Source organism: Mixophyes fleayi, chromosome 6 (assembly GCF_038048845.1).
Source record: "Mixophyes fleayi isolate aMixFle1 chromosome 6, aMixFle1.hap1, whole genome shotgun sequence".
NCBI classification, from domain to species: Eukaryota; Metazoa; Chordata; class Amphibia; order Anura; family Limnodynastidae; genus Mixophyes; species Mixophyes fleayi.
Window position 1 is genome coordinate 216,952,560 of NC_134407.1, and position 17,786 is coordinate 216,970,345.

The window sequence follows — 17,786 nt, forward strand, 5'->3', positions numbered from 1 at the left end:
TCATTCATTCGGAGATCCAATTGAATTTGCAAATCACAAGTTGCTCCATTAAAGGAATAATTGGATCAATTCAGTAATCCTTTTGGACAAAGAAAAGGGTCTTCTTATCTGCAAATGCTTGTTTGCTAAAAGAGATAAGAAACAAAACAACAAAAAGACACAATAAATTGACACGAAATAAGACACAGGAGACAAAAATCTGTTCTTATGTTTTTTTGTTGCTGAAAAGAGACATGATTCTATTTTTTGATAACTGGATAAGAGAAGTGCACCGGTCCTGGAAGTACTGCAATACCAGGTCAATGCGTGGAGTGGACAGAGCAAGCTCTTCTTCCATCTCCCTGTTCTAAAAATCCATTTAATATATGGCCCCCAGATAGGGGGCGTATCAGATATTAAACTGATAAGAACAGATACTACACTTGATCTTAGCCAAAAGGCCGAGAAGCGATAACCTGAAAAGGGACCCAGGAAAGCGCCCGCTTCTCAGGCTAGGCCTGACAACTGTAGGAGACAGCCACGCCACACGCCGTATACTTTCTTCAGCGGCGGCCCACAACACTCCATTGCTGCACATTCTAGGCCCGACTAGCCTGAAAAGCCTGACACCTTCACTGGGACCCTCTTTACACCTCTCTGTCTGCAAAGGCACGCACATGAGCCGAGGACTTTTCAAACGAGATGCCTGCAAAATTTGCATTAACTCCTCCCCTTGACCATAAGTGCAACGACGCCCGCTGATTAGTCGGCCTGCCGTTCCGTCCTCGTCTCCCCAGGCAATTAATCACACTGTCTGCCCAGCTTCTTTCGGAATATTCACAGCATGTCACAGAAACAGCACTTCAAGGTGCATCACAATTGTTTCTCGGGCCACCGGCAAGTAAATAGAAAAGGAAGCTGCATGCTGCAACAGCAGCAGGGTTCTAAAAGGTGTGTGTCATAATCCTCACTTGCCTTTATTATGTCACTGGGTCCACAAGAGGGAGACACACTACGTCAGATTAATAGTTTCATTCATTCGGAGATCCAATTGAATTTGCAAATCACAAGTTGCTCCATTAAAGGAATAATTGGATCAATTCAGTAATCCTTTTGGACAAAGAAAAGGGTCTTCTTATCTGCAAATGCTTGTTTGCTAAAAGAGATAAGAAACAAAACAACAAAAAGACACAATAAATTGACACGAAATAAGACACAGGAGACAAAAATCTGTTCTTATGTTTTTTTGTTGCTGAAAAGAGACATGATTCTATTTTTTGATAACTGGATAAGAGAAGTGCACCGGTCCTGGAAGTACTGCAATACCAGGTCAATGCGTGGAGTGGACAGAGCAAGCTCTTCTTCCATCTCCCTGTTCTAAAAATCCATTTAATATATGGCCCCCAGATAGGGGGCGTATCAGATATTAAACTGATAAGAACAGATTTTTTTTTTTTATTTAAAGCCTTGAGCTCGTCCCTTGTGCACGAAAAAAATGAGTAAATACCCAAAAAACATGCACAAGAGTTTTCGGTGCGTGGTCCTCCCTCCGGAGAGGAAGGACCCTGGTCCTCGACCCCCAGAACCAAAAAGGTCACTTAGGGGCCGGGGTCGTCTGACTCCCTTCGCCGCAAAGCTAGGGGAGCCTCTTAGCCCCTGGGATCCGCCGAAGCTTCACCCAGTGCTCGGTGTGCCGATTGGGTACGGCCCCAGCCGGGTGGCTGGGCGGGGTTGGACCCTCGTCGCCGCGAAGCTAGGAGGGCCCCATTAGTCCCTGGGATCTGCCGGAGCTTCACCCAGGACTCAAGCCGAGTGGGTACGGCCCCAGCCGGGTGGCTGGGCAGGGTTGGACCCTCGTCGCCGCAAAGCTAGAAGGGCCCCATTAGTCCCTGGGATCTGCCGGAGCTTCACCCAGGACTCAAGCCGAGTGGGTACGGCCCCAGCCGGGTGGCTGGGCTAGTATGGGCCCCCTTGGCCTGCCACACTAGGGGACCCATTTTGCCCCTGAGATCCGCCGGAGCTTCACCCTGGGCCGGGTATAAAAATTTTCTTGCCCAGCCAAAAAGGTCCGGGCAAAGAATATAGCATTGCTTAGGAGAAAGAGGTCAAAAGTGCGTGGGTGCCAACAGAATCACGTTGTATCTATATTAAGGTCTCTTGACCCGTGATTTATGGCCCCCCGGGTTTCCAGTCCGGATGCACTTTTGTCCCAGCCTTTCAAAGCTGCATTCCAGCCCTCTAGTTAAAGAGGCAAGTGCTGATCTGCCACAACTGCACTTGATCTTAGCCAAAAGGCCGAGAAGCGATAACCTGAAAAGGGACCCAGGAAAGCGCCCGCTTCTCAGGCTAGGCCTGACAACTGTAGGAGACAGCCACGCCACACGCCGTATACTTTCTTCAGCGGCGGCCCACAACACTCCATTGCTGCACATTCTAGGCCCGACTAGCCTGAAAAGCCTGACACCTTCACTGGGACCCTCTTTACACCTCTCTGTCTGCAAAGGCACGCACATGAGCCGAGGACTTTTCAAACGAGATGCCTGCAAAATTTGCATTAACTCCTCCCCTTGACCATAAGTGCAACGACGCCCGCTGATTAGTCGGCCTGCCGTTCCGTCCTCGTCTCCCCAGGCAATTAATCACACTGTCTGCCCAGCTTCTTTCGGAATATTCACAGCATGTCACAGAAACAGCACTTCAAGGTGCATCACAATTGTTTCTCGGGCCACCGGCAAGTAAATAGAAAAGGAAGCTGCATGCTGCAACAGCAGCAGGGTTCTAAAAGGTGTGTGTCATAATCCTCACTTGCCTTTATTATGTCACTGGGTCCACAAGAGGGAGACACACTACGTCAGATTAATAGTTTCATTCATTCGGAGATCCAATTGAATTTGCAAATCACAAGTTGCTCCATTAAAGGAATAATTGGATCAATTCAGTAATCCTTTTGGACAAAGAAAAGGGTCTTCTTATCTGCAAATGCTTGTTTGCTAAAAGAGATAAGAAACAAAACAACAAAAAGACACAATAAATTGACACGAAATAAGACACAGGAGACAAAAATCTGTTCTTATGTTTTTTTGTTGCTGAAAAGAGACATGATTCTATTTTTTGATAACTGGATAAGAGAAGTGCACCGGTCCTGGAAGTACTGCAATACCAGGTCAATGCGTGGAGTGGACAGAGCAAGCTCTTCTTCCATCTCCCTGTTCTAAAAATCCATTTAATATATGGCCCCCAGATAGGGGGCGTATCAGATATTAAACTGATAAGAACAGATACTACACTTGATCTTAGCCAAAAGGCCGAGAAGCGATAACCTGAAAAGGGACCCAGGAAAGCGCCCGCTTCTCAGGCTAGGCCTGACAACTGTAGGAGACAGCCACGCCACACGCCGTATACTTTCTTCAGCGGCGGCCCACAACACTCCATTGCTGCACATTCTAGGCCCGACTAGCCTGAAAAGCCTGACACCTTCACTGGGACCCTCTTTACACCTCTCTGTCTGCAAAGGCACGCACATGAGCCGAGGACTTTTCAAACGAGATGCCTGCAAAATTTGCATTAACTCCTCCCCTTGACCATAAGTGCAACGACGCCCGCTGATTAGTCGGCCTGCCGTTCCGTCCTCGTCTCCCCAGGCAATTAATCACACTGTCTGCCCAGCTTCTTTCGGAATATTCACAGCATGTCACAGAAACAGCACTTCAAGGTGCATCACAATTGTTTCTCGGGCCACCGGCAAGTAAATAGAAAAGGAAGCTGCATGCTGCAACAGCAGCAGGGTTCTAAAAGGTGTGTGTCATAATCCTCACTTGCCTTTATTATGTCACTGGGTCCACAAGAGGGAGACACACTACGTCAGATTAATAGTTTCATTCATTCGGAGATCCAATTGAATTTGCAAATCACAAGTTGCTCCATTAAAGGAATAATTGGATCAATTCAGTAATCCTTTTGGACAAAGAAAAGGGTCTTCTTATCTGCAAATGCTTGTTTGCTAAAAGAGATAAGAAACAAAACAACAAAAAGACACAATAAATTGACACGAAATAAGACACAGGAGACAAAAATCTGTTCTTATGTTTTTTTGTTGCTGAAAAGAGACATGATTCTATTTTTTGATAACTGGATAAGAGAAGTGCACCGGTCCTGGAAGTACTGCAATACCAGGTCAATGCGTGGAGTGGACAGAGCAAGCTCTTCTTCCATCTCCCTGTTCTAAAAATCCATTTAATATATGGCCCCCAGATAGGGGGCGTATCAGATATTAAACTGATAAGAACAGATTTTTTTTTTTTTTTTTTTTTTTTTTTTTTTTTTTTTTTTTTTTTTTTTTTTTTTTTTTTTTTTTTTTTTTTTTATTTAAAGCCTTGAGCTCGTCCCTTGTGCACGAAAAAAATGAGTAAATACCCAAAAAACATGCACAAGAGTTTTCGGTGCGTGGTCCTCCCTCCGGAGAGGAAGGACCCTGGTCCTCGACCCCCAGAACCAAAAAGGTCACTTAGGGGCCGGGGTCGTCTGACTCCCTTCGCCGCAAAGCTAGGGGAGCCTCTTAGCCCCTGGGATCCGCCGAAGCTTCACCCAGTGCTCGGTGTGCCGATTGGGTACGGCCCCAGCCGGGTGGCTGGGCGGGGTTGGACCCTCGTCGCCGCGAAGCTAGGAGGGCCCCATTAGTCCCTGGGATCTGCCGGAGCTTCACCCAGGACTCAAGCCGAGTGGGTACGGCCCCAGCCGGGTGGCTGGGCAGGGTTGGACCCTCGTCGCCGCGAAGCTAGGAGGGCCCCATTAGTCCCTGGGATCTGCCGGAGCTTCACCCAGGACTCAAGCCGAGTGGGTACGGCCCCAGCCGGGTGGCTGGGCTAGTATGGGCCCCCTTGGCCTGCCACACTAGGGGACCCATTTTGCCCCTGAGATCCGCCGGAGCTTCACCCTGGGCCGGGTATAAAAATTTTCTTGCCCAGCCAAAAAGGTCCGGGCAAAGAATATAGCATTGCTTAGGAGAAAGAGGTCAAAAGTGCGTGGGTGCCAACAGAATCACGTTGTATCTATATTAAGGTCTCCTGACCCGTGATTTATGGCCCCCCGGGTTTCCAATCCGGATGCACATTTGTCCCAGCCTTTCAAAGCTGCATTCCAGCCCTCTAGTTAAAGAGGCAAGTGCTGATCTGCCACAACTGCACTTGATCTTAGCCAAAAGGCCGAGAAGCGATAACCTGAAAAGGGACCCAGGAAAGCGCCCGCTTCTCAGGCTAGGCCTGACAACTGTAGGAGACAGCCACGCCACACGCCGTATACTTTCTTCAGCGGCGGCCCACAACACTCCATTGCTGCACATTCTAGGCCCGACTAGCCTGAAAAGCCTGACACCTTCACTGGGACCCTCTTTACACCTCTCTGTCTGCAAAGGCACGCACATGAGCCGAGGACTTTTCAAACGAGATGCCTGCAAAATTTGCATTAACTCCTCCCCTTGACCATAAGTGCAACGACGCCCGCTGATTAGTCGGCCTGCCGTTCCGTCCTCGTCTCCCCAGGCAATTAATCACACTGTCTGCCCAGCTTCTTTCGGAATATTCACAGCATGTCACAGAAACAGCACTTCAAGGTGCATCACAATTGTTTCTCGGGCCACCGGCAAGTAAATAGAAAAGGAAGCTGCATGCTGCAACAGCAGCAGGGTTCTAAAAGGTGTGTGTCATAATCCTCACTTGCCTTTATTATGTCACTGGGTCCACAAGAGGGAGACACACTACGTCAGATTAATAGTTTCATTCATTCGGAGATCCAATTGAATTTGCAAATCACAAGTTGCTCCATTAAAGGAATAATTGGATCAATTCAGTAATCCTTTTGGACAAAGAAAAGGGTCTTCTTATCTGCAAATGCTTGTTTGCTAAAAGAGATAAGAAACAAAACAACAAAAAGACACAATAAATTGACACGAAATAAGACACAGGAGACAAAAATCTGTTCTTATGTTTTTTTGTTGCTGAAAAGAGACATGATTCTATTTTTTGATAACTGGATAAGAGAAGTGCACCGGTCCTGGAAGTACTGCAATACCAGGTCAATGCGTGGAGTGGACAGAGCAAGCTCTTCTTCCATCTCCCTGTTCTAAAAATCCATTTAATATATGGCCCCCAGATAGGGGGCGTATCAGATATTAAACTGATAAGAACAGATTTTTTTTTTTTTTTTTTTTTTTTTTATTTAAAGCCTTGAGCTCGTCCCTTGTGCACGAAAAAAATGAGTAAATACCCAAAAAACATGCACAAGAGTTTTCGGTGCGTGGTCCTCCCTCCGGAGAGGAAGGACCCTGGTCCTCGACCCCCAGAACCAAAAAGGTCACTTAGGGGCCGGGGTCGTCTGACTCCCTTCGCCGCAAAGCTAGGGGAGCCTCTTAGCCCCTGGGATCCGCCGAAGCTTCACCCAGTGCTCGGTGTGCCGATTGGGTACGGCCCCAGCCGGGTGGCTGGGCGGGGTTGGACCCTCGTCGCCGCGAAGCTAGGAGGGCCCCATTAGTCCCTGGGATCTGCCGGAGCTTCACCCAGGACTCAAGCCGAGTGGGTACGGCCCCAGCCGGGTGGCTGGGCAGGGTTGGACCCTCGTCGCCGCAAAGCTAGAAGGGCCCCATTAGTCCCTGGGATCTGCCGGAGCTTCACCCAGGACTCAAGCCGAGTGGGTACGGCCCCAGCCGGGTGGCTGGGCTAGTATGGGCCCCCTTGGCCTGCCACACTAGGGGACCCATTTTGCCCCTGAGATCCGCCGGAGCTTCACCCTGGGCCGGGTATAAAAATTTTCTTGCCCAGCCAAAAAGGTCCGGGCAAAGAATATAGCATTGCTTAGGAGAAAGAGGTCAAAAGTGCGTGGGTGCCAACAGAATCACGTTGTATCTATATTAAGGTCTCTTGACCCGTGATTTATGGCCCCCCGGGTTTCCAGTCCGGATGCACTTTTGTCCCAGCCTTTCAAAGCTGCATTCCAGCCCTCTAGTTAAAGAGGCAAGTGCTGATCTGCCACAACTGCACTTGATCTTAGCCAAAAGGCCGAGAAGCGATAACCTGAAAAGGGACCCAGGAAAGCGCCCGCTTCTCAGGCTAGGCCTGACAACTGTAGGAGACAGCCACGCCACACGCCGTATACTTTCTTCAGCGGCGGCCCACAACACTCCATTGCTGCACATTCTAGGCCCGACTAGCCTGAAAAGCCTGACACCTTCACTGGGACCCTCTTTACACCTCTCTGTCTGCAAAGGCACGCACATGAGCCGAGGACTTTTCAAACGAGATGCCTGCAAAATTTGCATTAACTCCTCCCCTTGACCATAAGTGCAACGACGCCCGCTGATTAGTCGGCCTGCCGTTCCGTCCTCGTCTCCCCAGGCAATTAATCACACTGTCTGCCCAGCTTCTTTCGGAATATTCACAGCATGTCACAGAAACAGCACTTCAAGGTGCATCACAATTGTTTCTCGGGCCACCGGCAAGTAAATAGAAAAGGAAGCTGCATGCTGCAACAGCAGCAGGGTTCTAAAAGGTGTGTGTCATAATCCTCACTTGCCTTTATTATGTCACTGGGTCCACAAGAGGGAGACACACTACGTCAGATTAATAGTTTCATTCATTCGGAGATCCAATTGAATTTGCAAATCACAAGTTGCTCCATTAAAGGAATAATTGGATCAATTCAGTAATCCTTTTGGACAAAGAAAAGGGTCTTCTTATCTGCAAATGCTTGTTTGCTAAAAGAGATAAGAAACAAAACAACAAAAAGACACAATAAATTGACACGAAATAAGACACAGGAGACAAAAATCTGTTCTTATGTTTTTTTGTTGCTGAAAAGAGACATGATTCTATTTTTTGATAACTGGATAAGAGAAGTGCACCGGTCCTGGAAGTACTGCAATACCAGGTCAATGCGTGGAGTGGACAGAGCAAGCTCTTCTTCCATCTCCCTGTTCTAAAAATCCATTTAATATATGGCCCCCAGATAGGGGGCGTATCAGATATTAAACTGATAAGAACAGATACTACACTTGATCTTAGCCAAAAGGCCGAGAAGCGATAACCTGAAAAGGGACCCAGGAAAGCGCCCGCTTCTCAGGCTAGGCCTGACAACTGTAGGAGACAGCCACGCCACACGCCGTATACTTTCTTCAGCGGCGGCCCACAACACTCCATTGCTGCACATTCTAGGCCCGACTAGCCTGAAAAGCCTGACACCTTCACTGGGACCCTCTTTACACCTCTCTGTCTGCAAAGGCACGCACATGAGCCGAGGACTTTTCAAACGAGATGCCTGCAAAATTTGCATTAACTCCTCCCCTTGACCATAAGTGCAACGACGCCCGCTGATTAGTCGGCCTGCCGTTCCGTCCTCGTCTCCCCAGGCAATTAATCACACTGTCTGCCCAGCTTCTTTCGGAATATTCACAGCATGTCACAGAAACAGCACTTCAAGGTGCATCACAATTGTTTCTCGGGCCACCGGCAAGTAAATAGAAAAGGAAGCTGCATGCTGCAACAGCAGCAGGGTTCTAAAAGGTGTGTGTCATAATCCTCACTTGCCTTTATTATGTCACTGGGTCCACAAGAGGGAGACACACTACGTCAGATTAATAGTTTCATTCATTCGGAGATCCAATTGAATTTGCAAATCACAAGTTGCTCCATTAAAGGAATAATTGGATCAATTCAGTAATCCTTTTGGACAAAGAAAAGGGTCTTCTTATCTGCAAATGCTTGTTTGCTAAAAGAGATAAGAAACAAAACAACAAAAAGACACAATAAATTGACACGAAATAAGACACAGGAGACAAAAATCTGTTCTTATGTTTTTTTGTTGCTGAAAAGAGACATGATTCTATTTTTTGATAACTGGATAAGAGAAGTGCACCGGTCCTGGAAGTACTGCAATACCAGGTCAATGCGTGGAGTGGACAGAGCAAGCTCTTCTTCCATCTCCCTGTTCTAAAAATCCATTTAATATATGGCCCCCAGATAGGGGGCGTATCAGATATTAAACTGATAAGAACAGATTTTTGATTGAAAAAGTAGCTTTATTTTGTATAAAGTACAAAAAACACAGTTCATACATTTCATTCAAGTGTACGCAGTACACCGTAAGACATGATCATGCATACGTTTTAGTACAATACAGGGCATAAAGTACAAGACATGACATCCTACACTATATACATCAAGTACTGCACTAACCATTCAAACTTTACAGTGTATTACAGTGCAATAAAATAACATTGGATGTGAGGGGGAGGTAGGTAAGAGGGGTAGGGTGATGGAGTCACGAGCAAAAAGTTTTTATTGAGGACAGACACAAAGGGAAGGGTGCATAAATAGACATGACATTCAATAATACTTCATGCTGTGCAGGGGAGTGGGTTGGAGGGGGAAAAGGGAGGGGAGCACAAACCAAAGTTTTTTATTGAAAATAGACACAATGGGGAGGAGGAGAAGAGGGGACAACAATCAATCAATTACAATCAATCGTCGTCTTCATCTTCCTCAGGACTGTCAAGGGTGTTATAGTCTCTTAACAGGCTATGGATAAGCCTGCGACAGTCCTGGATGGTCATCTTCTCCCGCTTCAAGATGAGGCGGTTCCTGGCAAGCCACATAGCGTCCTTAAAACAGTTCATAAGGCGCCAGGCCTCCTGGATTGCCTCAACGGTGTGAGTCCCAGGAAATAATCCATAAAATACCGAATGGTATGAAAGGCAAGTCCTGGGCACACTGTCCTTAAGTTCATGTTCCAGGGCATCCAACAATGCCTGTGCAGTGGGACAGTCCCAAAAGATATGTTGAGCAGTCTCCCTCTTGGTAATACAAAAGGGGCAGTGAACATATCTGCACAGGTTCCGGGAGTGCATAAATGTCCTGAGAGGCAAACCCCCCTGAATGGCCATCCATGCAATGTCTTTATGTCCATTAGTCAGTCTCTTAGAGGCCACATTCTCCCAAACATGTTTGGCCGTGGCCACAGGGAGCCCTGGAACAGACTCCATAATGTCCTTAGCTCTGATGAGCTTGTGGATAGTTTTAGGTTTCCACAAGTCTGGTTTAAGTCCCTCCAGATGGTGCTCCCTCACAAATTGTCCAACATCCAGGTAAAACCAAGGTGTAGTCCAGTTGTAAGGGAAGGAGCTGTCCCACTTGTCCCAACCAAGTTTCCTCCAAAGAGGAAGAAGGAAAAAGCGTGACATGGACTTCCCAGCAGAGCAAACGTTCTTTTCAAGGAGTGTCCTGCGGATACAGTTGCAAACAAAGAAGGCACGCAGCATGGTGGGGATATCCGGGATCCCTTTCCCACCTTTGTGGGGCTCCTTGTACATAACTGACCGCTTCACTCTGTCCATTTTGGAGCCCCAGATGAAGTGAAAGACTGTCCTCGTGATGGTCTTACAGACGGCAGCAAGAGGTGGCCAAGCTTGGGCCGTGTACTGAAGAACGGGAAGAATCTCGTTGCGCAGTACCAGTGCTTTCCCTTCGATGGTAAGAAGTCTGAGGCTCCACAGTCCAATCTTTTGCCGGACTGTTGCCAGTCTCTCTTCCCAGCACTTCAGGGCCGCCTCCTCTCCACCGAACCAAACTCCAAGAATTTTGATGAAGTCCGGCTTGATTGTGAAGGGGAATGCAGCGGGGGATGACAGGTGCCACTGACCAAACAGCATTGCCTCTGACTTCCCGCAGTTGACTTTTGCCCCTGAAGCTTGGCCGAAGTTGTTGCAGGTCTGGACGAGTGCTGCCACCGAACGCTGATCAGCGCAGAAGACAGTGACGTCGTCCATGTAGAGCGAACACTTGGCCTCTAGTCGGTCTGGACCCGGTGCGGTGATCCCTCTGATCTCTGGGTTTCGCCTGATGGACATCGCGAAGAGCTCTATACAACAGACAAAAAGGAGAGGTGAAAGAGGGCAGCCTTGTCTGACCCCAGACAGTACAGAGAAGGGGTCAGTCTTCCAGCCGTTCACCAACACCGAGCTGTAAATATCAAGGTACATCAGGTTAACATAAGAACAAAACATATCACCCAATCCAAACCTGCACAGAACCTTACGCATAAAACCATGAGAGACACGATCAAAGGCCTTCTCCTGATCAAGACTGACCAGGGCCACATGTGCGTGGCGGTCTTTGATATAATGAACCGTGTCCCTCAGCAGCGCAAGGCTGTCTGCAATCCTTCTACCAGGAATGCCACAAGTCTGATCAGGATGAACAATTCGCCCAATGACAACCTTTAGCCTGTTGGCTAGTACCTTGGCCAAAATCTTGTAGTCCACGTTCAGGAGGGAGATGGGCCTCCAATTTTTGAGGTCACATCTCTCTCCCTTGCGCTTGTACAAAATCGTGATCAAGCCCTCTCTCAGAGTAGGAGGCATCCTGCCCTCCACCACCATCTCCTCATACAGCTCTAGCAGGTCCGGGCCAATGAGGTCCCACAGCGCTACATAGAGCTCGGCTGGGAGGCCATCACTGCCCGGGGTCCTGCCCGGCCTAAAGGATTTAGCGGCAGAGTGCAGCTCCCCCAAGGTGAGGGGGGCATCCATAGCTGCCCTACCTGTAGGATCAATAGGGTTAGTGATACCTGACAGGAAAGATTCAGCTGCGTCGTCGTCTGTAGTCTTAGGGGAGTAGAGTTTGCCGTAGTAGTCTGAGACGACCCCCATGACGCCCTCCTTCCCCCTCCTGGGGGTGCCAGACTCGTCCCGCAGTTCAGTCAGGGGCGTGTGGCCGGAGTGAAGTTTTCTGAAAAAGAAAGAATTACATTTCTCACCCTTCTCCAGATTCTCCACCTTAGAACGGAAGATGATGCGATTGGCCTCTTCCTCGAAGTGCCTTTTCAGGCCCCCTTTGGCCTCAGCCAGATCATCCTTCACATCCCAGCCGCATAGTTGGAGATCCAGCAGGGACTGCAGCTGACGCTGAAGTCTCCTGAAGTTTCTCTTCCTCTCACACGCCTGTTGGCGGCCTTTAGCCTGAAAGAAACTGCGAAACTTGCCCTTGACATACTCCCACCAGTTAGACATACAGTCAAAATACATTTTGTCATTTTTCCACATTACATAGGCATCCCTCAGCTCAACCATCACCTCTTCCTTTCCCAGCAGAGCGCAGTTCAGCTTCCAAGAGCCAGGGCCGGGAGGGAACCCGTGACCCAGAACACCTTCAAAGAGAATGGCCCTATGATCAGAGAAAAAGCAGGGAACCATGACATGCCTGTTTTGTCTTACCGCTCTCGATGTAAACACAAAGTCGATCCGGGAACGCACTGAGCCATCGGGGCGGCTCCAAGTATAATTCACAGAGCCGGCCCCCATAGATCCCACTGCATCCCGCAAGGATGCTTCGGCTACCATCTCCTGCAACAACCTGGAAGAAACATCAAGTTTAGCATTAGTACAAGAACTCCTACCATCTTCCTCTATAGGACAGTTAAAGTCCCCAGCCATCACTACCGCCCTGGTGGTTGCGAGCTGGGCCCGCAGGGTCTGGAAAAGCTCCAAACGCTCATTCTTACCCGGGGATGCATACACACAGATAAGCCTGATAGGCTCACCCGCCCAGGAGCCATCTACGATAAGCAATCTGCCGCAGACAAACTCCTGAACGGAATCTAATGTGAAGAGGCTTCCCCTGATAAGAATGGCGACCCCTGCAGACTTACAGTCACTCCCCCCAGACCAATAGGAGGGCCCGTGAGACCACTGCCTCCCCAGATGCCTGTAGGAACTAGAGAAAGGGAGAGAACATTCCTGCAACATGTAAACATCACATTTCTGACTGTCAAGAAAGGTAAACACAGACTGACGTCTAATCTTATCCTTCACACTCCTCACATTAATGGTAAAAAGAGAAAAGTTAGCCATTAGTTGGGAGAAAAAAGAGAGTTAGCACAGTCAATACATCAGTTACCCTCCTTGTCCGGTGGGACTTGGTCCGGTCTGCCCGTGTCCCCTTCGGGTGGGAGCAGACCTTTCTCCTCTAGCTGGTCGAATAGGCAGATTTGGGGCAGTTGTAGGAATTCTTCCTCCTCCTGCTCAGAATCCAGCAGCTCATCCACCATCTCTACCAGGGCCCCCTCTGACGGGAGAGGGTCCTCTTCCAGCTCGATTGCCTTTTTCTTGGAAGGGTCAGAGTCGCCAGCTGGGCTGTCCAGCTCTTTCCGCTTCCTTCTTTGTTTGTTCTCATCACCTGCAGACACAAGAGGGAGGAGGGGGGGGAAATCCTCCAGGGAAAGGGGGGGAGCTGCAGTAGCGGTGGAGGGGGTTAGTGCTACTGCAGGGGGGGGGGGGTGTTGTGACAGCGGGGAGGGAGGGGGGTGCTGTCACAACAGGGGTGGGAGATATCTTACCAGCTCTTGGCTGCGGTGTGGGCTTCTGTTGCTTCCTCTGGGCTGGCTTGGGCTGCAGGGCCGGGGCAGGTCCGCTTTCCGGCAGTCCAATCCCGGCAGCTGCAGCGTAGGATCTGGCCCTCTGGGGGCAGTCCCTGTAGATGTGGCTGGCCAGGCCGCAGAGGTTGCAGGACAATTTTCTTGGGCAATCCTTGGACTCGTGCCCCGCCACCTTGCAGTTCCTGCAGGCTGAGACCTTGCAGCTTCTCGCCATGTGGTCAGCTTCCCCGCATTTTCTGCAGTTCCTCGGCTGATCGGCATAGTGGAGGAGGCCGGCAGAGCCGCCCAGGGCAAAGCTTGATGGCAGGTGTTGGAGTCCGTCAGTTGCCGTGCTGTCTTTCCTCAGTCTGATGATAATGGACCACTTGCCTGTCCAGAAGCCGTTGACATCCAGGATCTTGGAGGGGTCCTTGACCACGGAGCAGAAGCGGCTCAGGAAGGTAGCGATGTCCTTACCAGGGGTGTGAGGATTTCTCATGGAGACCGTGACTCTTCTCTCCTCTCTCTGGATGGGGCAGTTCCCCACGAAGCGGGAGAAGGGAGACTCCGGTCTCGCAGTCTTCACTGCCTCCCAGTACCTCTTGCAGATGGCAATGGAGGCGAAGGTGATGTACCAGATCCCTTTCAGGTAATTCTGCACGCTGAGGGTTTCAGCCTTGGAGAAGCCCTGGTCCAGGATCATCTTCTTGCCGAAGGTCTCGGCCGTCATGTCTGGGACCCTTCCTTCCACTTCCTTCAGCTTCAGGACCACGGTCTGCCTCATCCAGGGTTCCAGAGTGGGGGTCTTCTGGGGGTTGTCCTGGCTGGGCTGGCCTTGTCCGGCAGCAGGAGGGGCGGTGGAGGCAGAGGTTCCAGCCACGGGGAGAGGCTTCGGGGCGGTGTTCTTTCCTCCCTTCTTCCCAGGGGCAGGAGCAGGGGTGGAGGCAGGAGCTGGGGTAGCTGAGGCCATCGTCCTGGCTCTTCCTGGGGTAGAGAGGCTGGTCGTCCGGGGTGGAGGGAGCAGTGCAGATGTCCTCCCGCTGGGTAGAGAGGAGCAGGGGCTTCCGCTGAAGAGGAGGCGCTTCTTCCAGTGGAGCAGGGCCCGAGGAGAGGAGGGCTTCTTCAGCCGGAGGTGCTCCCGGCGTCTTCTTCCCGGCAGGCAGGGGGGGTCGGCAGCGCTTCTTCCCCGGGGTCGGTCTTCTTGCTCCTGGCCGGCTTTGATCGGGTAACACAAGTCTCAAACAGTTCCTCACCAGGGTTAGAGTGTGCTATCGGATGAGCCACACTCAGGTATGTCCTCTGGGTTTTGGGCAGGAGAGAGACAAGTGCACCATGCAGCAGAGTCTACATCAGCCCCTCACCAATGTTAGAGTGCGCTATCGGATGAGCCACACTCAGCATAACCTCCACCGGGTAGTTGGTAAGCTGATAAGAACAGATACTACACTTGATCTTAGCCAAAAGGCCGAGAAGCGATAACCTGAAAAGGGACCCAGGAAAGCGCCCGCTTCTCAGGCTAGGCCTGACAACTGTAGGAGACAGCCACGCCACACGCCGTATACTTTCTTCAGCGGCGGCCCACAACACTCCATTGCTGCACATTCTAGGCCCGACTAGCCTGAAAAGCCTGACACCTTCACTGGGACCCTCTTTACACCTCTCTGTCTGCAAAGGCACGCACATGAGCCGAGGACTTTTCAAACGAGATGCCTGCAAAATTTGCATTAACTCCTCCCCTTGACCATAAGTGCAACGACGCCCGCTGATTAGTCGGCCTGCCGTTCCGTCCTCGTCTCCCCAGGCAATTAATCACACTGTCTGCCCAGCTTCTTTCGGAATATTCACAGCATGTCACAGAAACAGCACTTCAAGGTGCATCACAATTGTTTCTCGGGCCACCGGCAAGTAAATAGAAAAGGAAGCTGCATGCTGCAACAGCAGCAGGGTTCTAAAAGGTGTGTGTCATAATCCTCACTTGCCTTTATTATGTCACTGGGTCCACAAGAGGGAGACACACTACGTCAGATTAATAGTTTCATTCATTCGGAGATCCAATTGAATTTGCAAATCACAAGTTGCTCCATTAAAGGAATAATTGGATCAATTCAGTAATCCTTTTGGACAAAGAAAAGGGTCTTCTTATCTGCAAATGCTTGTTTGCTAAAAGAGATAAGAAACAAAACAACAAAAAGACACAATAAATTGACACGAAATAAGACACAGGAGACAAAAATCTGTTCTTATGTTTTTTTGTTGCTGAAAAGAGACATGATTCTATTTTTTGATAACTGGATAAGAGAAGTGCACCGGTCCTGGAAGTACTGCAATACCAGGTCAATGCGTGGAGTGGACAGAGCAAGCTCTTCTTCCATCTCCCTGTTCTAAAAATCCATTTAATATATGGCCCCCAGATAGGGGGCGTATCAGATATTAAACTGATAAGAACAGATTTTTTTTTTTTTTTTTTTTTTTTTTTTTTTTTTTTTTTTTTTTTTTTTTTTTTTTTTTTTTTTTTTTTTTTTTTATTTAAAGCCTTGAGCTCGTCCCTTGTGCACGAAAAAAATGAGTAAATACCCAAAAAACATGCACAAGAGTTTTCGGTGCGTGGTCCTCCCTCCGGAGAGGAAGGACCCTGGTCCTCGACCCCCAGAACCAAAAAGGTCACTTAGGGGCCGGGGTCGTCTGACTCCCTTCGCCGCAAAGCTAGGGGAGCCTCTTAGCCCCTGGGATCCGCCGAAGCTTCACCCAGTGCTCGGTGTGCCGATTGGGTACGGCCCCAGCCGGGTGGCTGGGCGGGGTTGGACCCTCGTCGCCGCGAAGCTAGGAGGGCCCCATTAGTCCCTGGGATCTGCCGGAGCTTCACCCAGGACTCAAGCCGAGTGGGTACGGCCCCAGCCGGGTGGCTGGGCAGGGTTGGACCCTCGTCGCCGCAAAGCTAGGAGGGCCCCATTAGTCCCTGGGATCTGCCAGAGCTTCACCCAGGACTCAAGCCGAGTGGATACGGCCCCAGCCGGGTGGCTGGGCTAGTATGGGCCCCCTTGGCCTGCCACACTAGGGGACCCATTTTGCCCCTGAGATCCGCCGGAGCTTCACCCTGGGCCGGGTATAAAAATTTTCTTGCCCAGCCAAAAAGGTCCGGGCAAAGAATATAGCATTGCTTAGGAGAAAGAGGTCAGAAGTGCGTGGGTGCCAACAGAATCACGTTGTATCTATATTAAGGTCTCTTGACCCGTGATTTATGGCCCCCCGGGTTTCCAGTCCGGATGCACATTTGTCCCAGCCTTTCAAAGCTGCATTCCAGCCCTCTAGTTAAAGAGGCAAGTGCTGATCTGCCACAACTGCACTTGATCTTAGCCAAAAGGCCGAGAAGCGATAACCTGAAAAGGGACCCAGGAAAGCGCCCGCTTCTCAGGCTAGGCCTGACAACTGTAGGAGACAGCCACGCCACACGCCGTATACTTTCTTCAGCGGCGGCCCACAACACTCCATTGCTGCACATTCTAGGCCCGACTAGCCTGAAAAGCCTGACACCTTCACTGGGACCCTCTTTACACCTCTCTGTCTGCAAAGGCACGCACATGAGCCGAGGACTTTTCAAACGAGATGCCTGCAAAATTTGCATTAACTCCTCCCCTTGACCATAAGTGCAACGACGCCCGCTGATTAGTCGGCCTGCCGTTCCGTCCTCGTCTCCCCAGGCAATTAATCACACTGTCTGCCCAGCTTCTTTCGGAATATTCACAGCATGTCACAGAAACAGCACTTCAAGGTGCATCACAATTGTTTCTCGGGCCACCGGCAAGTAAATAGAAAAGGAAGCTGCATGCTGCAACAGCAGCAGGGTTCTAAAAGGTGTGTGTCATAATCCTCACTTGCCTTTATTATGTCACTGGGTCCACAAGAGGGAGACACACTACGTCAGATTAATAGTTTCATTCATTCGGAGATCCAATTGAATTTGCAAATCACAAGTTGCTCCATTAAAGGAATAATTGGATCAATTCAGTAATCCTTTTGGACAAAGAAAAGGGTCTTCTTATCTGCAAATGCTTGTTTGCTAAAAGAGATAAGAAACAAAACAACAAAAAGACACAATAAATTGACACGAAATAAGACACAGGAGACAAAAATCTGTTCTTATGTTTTTTTGTTGCTGAAAAGAGACATGATTCTATTTTTTGATAACTGGATAAGAGAAGTGCACCGGTCCTGGAAGTACTGCAATACCAGGTCAATGCGTGGAGTGGACAGAGCAAGCTCTTCTTCCATCTCCCTGTTCTAAAAATCCATTTAATATATGGCCCCCAGATAGGGGGCGTATCAGATATTAAACTGATAAGAACAGATACTACACTTGATCTTAGCCAAAAGGCCGAGAAGCGATAACCTGAAAAGGGACCCAGGAAAGCGCC

General features: G+C 49.6%; 1 protein-coding gene, 4 non-coding genes and 6 pseudogenes across 5 annotated transcripts in view; 1 reads left to right on the plus strand and 10 right to left on the minus strand.

The window, feature by feature from the left end:
* LOC142095485 (uncharacterized) overlaps positions 1–17,786 on the plus strand; it is a 185,296-nt gene that overhangs the window by 100,250 nt on the left and 67,260 nt on the right. The gene's annotated exons all lie outside the window — the stretch shown is intronic.
* LOC142095795 (U2 spliceosomal RNA) lies at positions 262–452 on the minus strand. The gene has a single exon (XR_012677973.1). It is a non-coding gene; the product is annotated as a U2 spliceosomal RNA (small nuclear RNA).
* LOC142095893 (U2 spliceosomal RNA) lies at positions 1,272–1,476 on the minus strand (annotated as a pseudogene).
* On the minus strand, positions 3,106–3,296 carry LOC142095796 (U2 spliceosomal RNA). Its single transcript, XR_012677974.1, has one exon. It is a non-coding gene; the product is annotated as a U2 spliceosomal RNA (small nuclear RNA).
* On the minus strand, positions 4,116–4,286 carry LOC142095935 (U2 spliceosomal RNA; annotated as a pseudogene).
* On the minus strand, positions 6,012–6,230 carry LOC142095915 (U2 spliceosomal RNA; annotated as a pseudogene).
* LOC142095797 (U2 spliceosomal RNA) lies at positions 7,860–8,050 on the minus strand. Its single transcript, XR_012677975.1, has one exon. It is a non-coding gene; the product is annotated as a U2 spliceosomal RNA (small nuclear RNA).
* LOC142095871 (U2 spliceosomal RNA) lies at positions 8,870–9,041 on the minus strand (annotated as a pseudogene).
* LOC142095964 (U2 spliceosomal RNA) lies at positions 14,695–14,851 on the minus strand (annotated as a pseudogene).
* On the minus strand, positions 15,671–15,841 carry LOC142095936 (U2 spliceosomal RNA; annotated as a pseudogene).
* On the minus strand, positions 17,568–17,758 carry LOC142095798 (U2 spliceosomal RNA). The gene has a single exon (XR_012677976.1). It is a non-coding gene; the product is annotated as a U2 spliceosomal RNA (small nuclear RNA).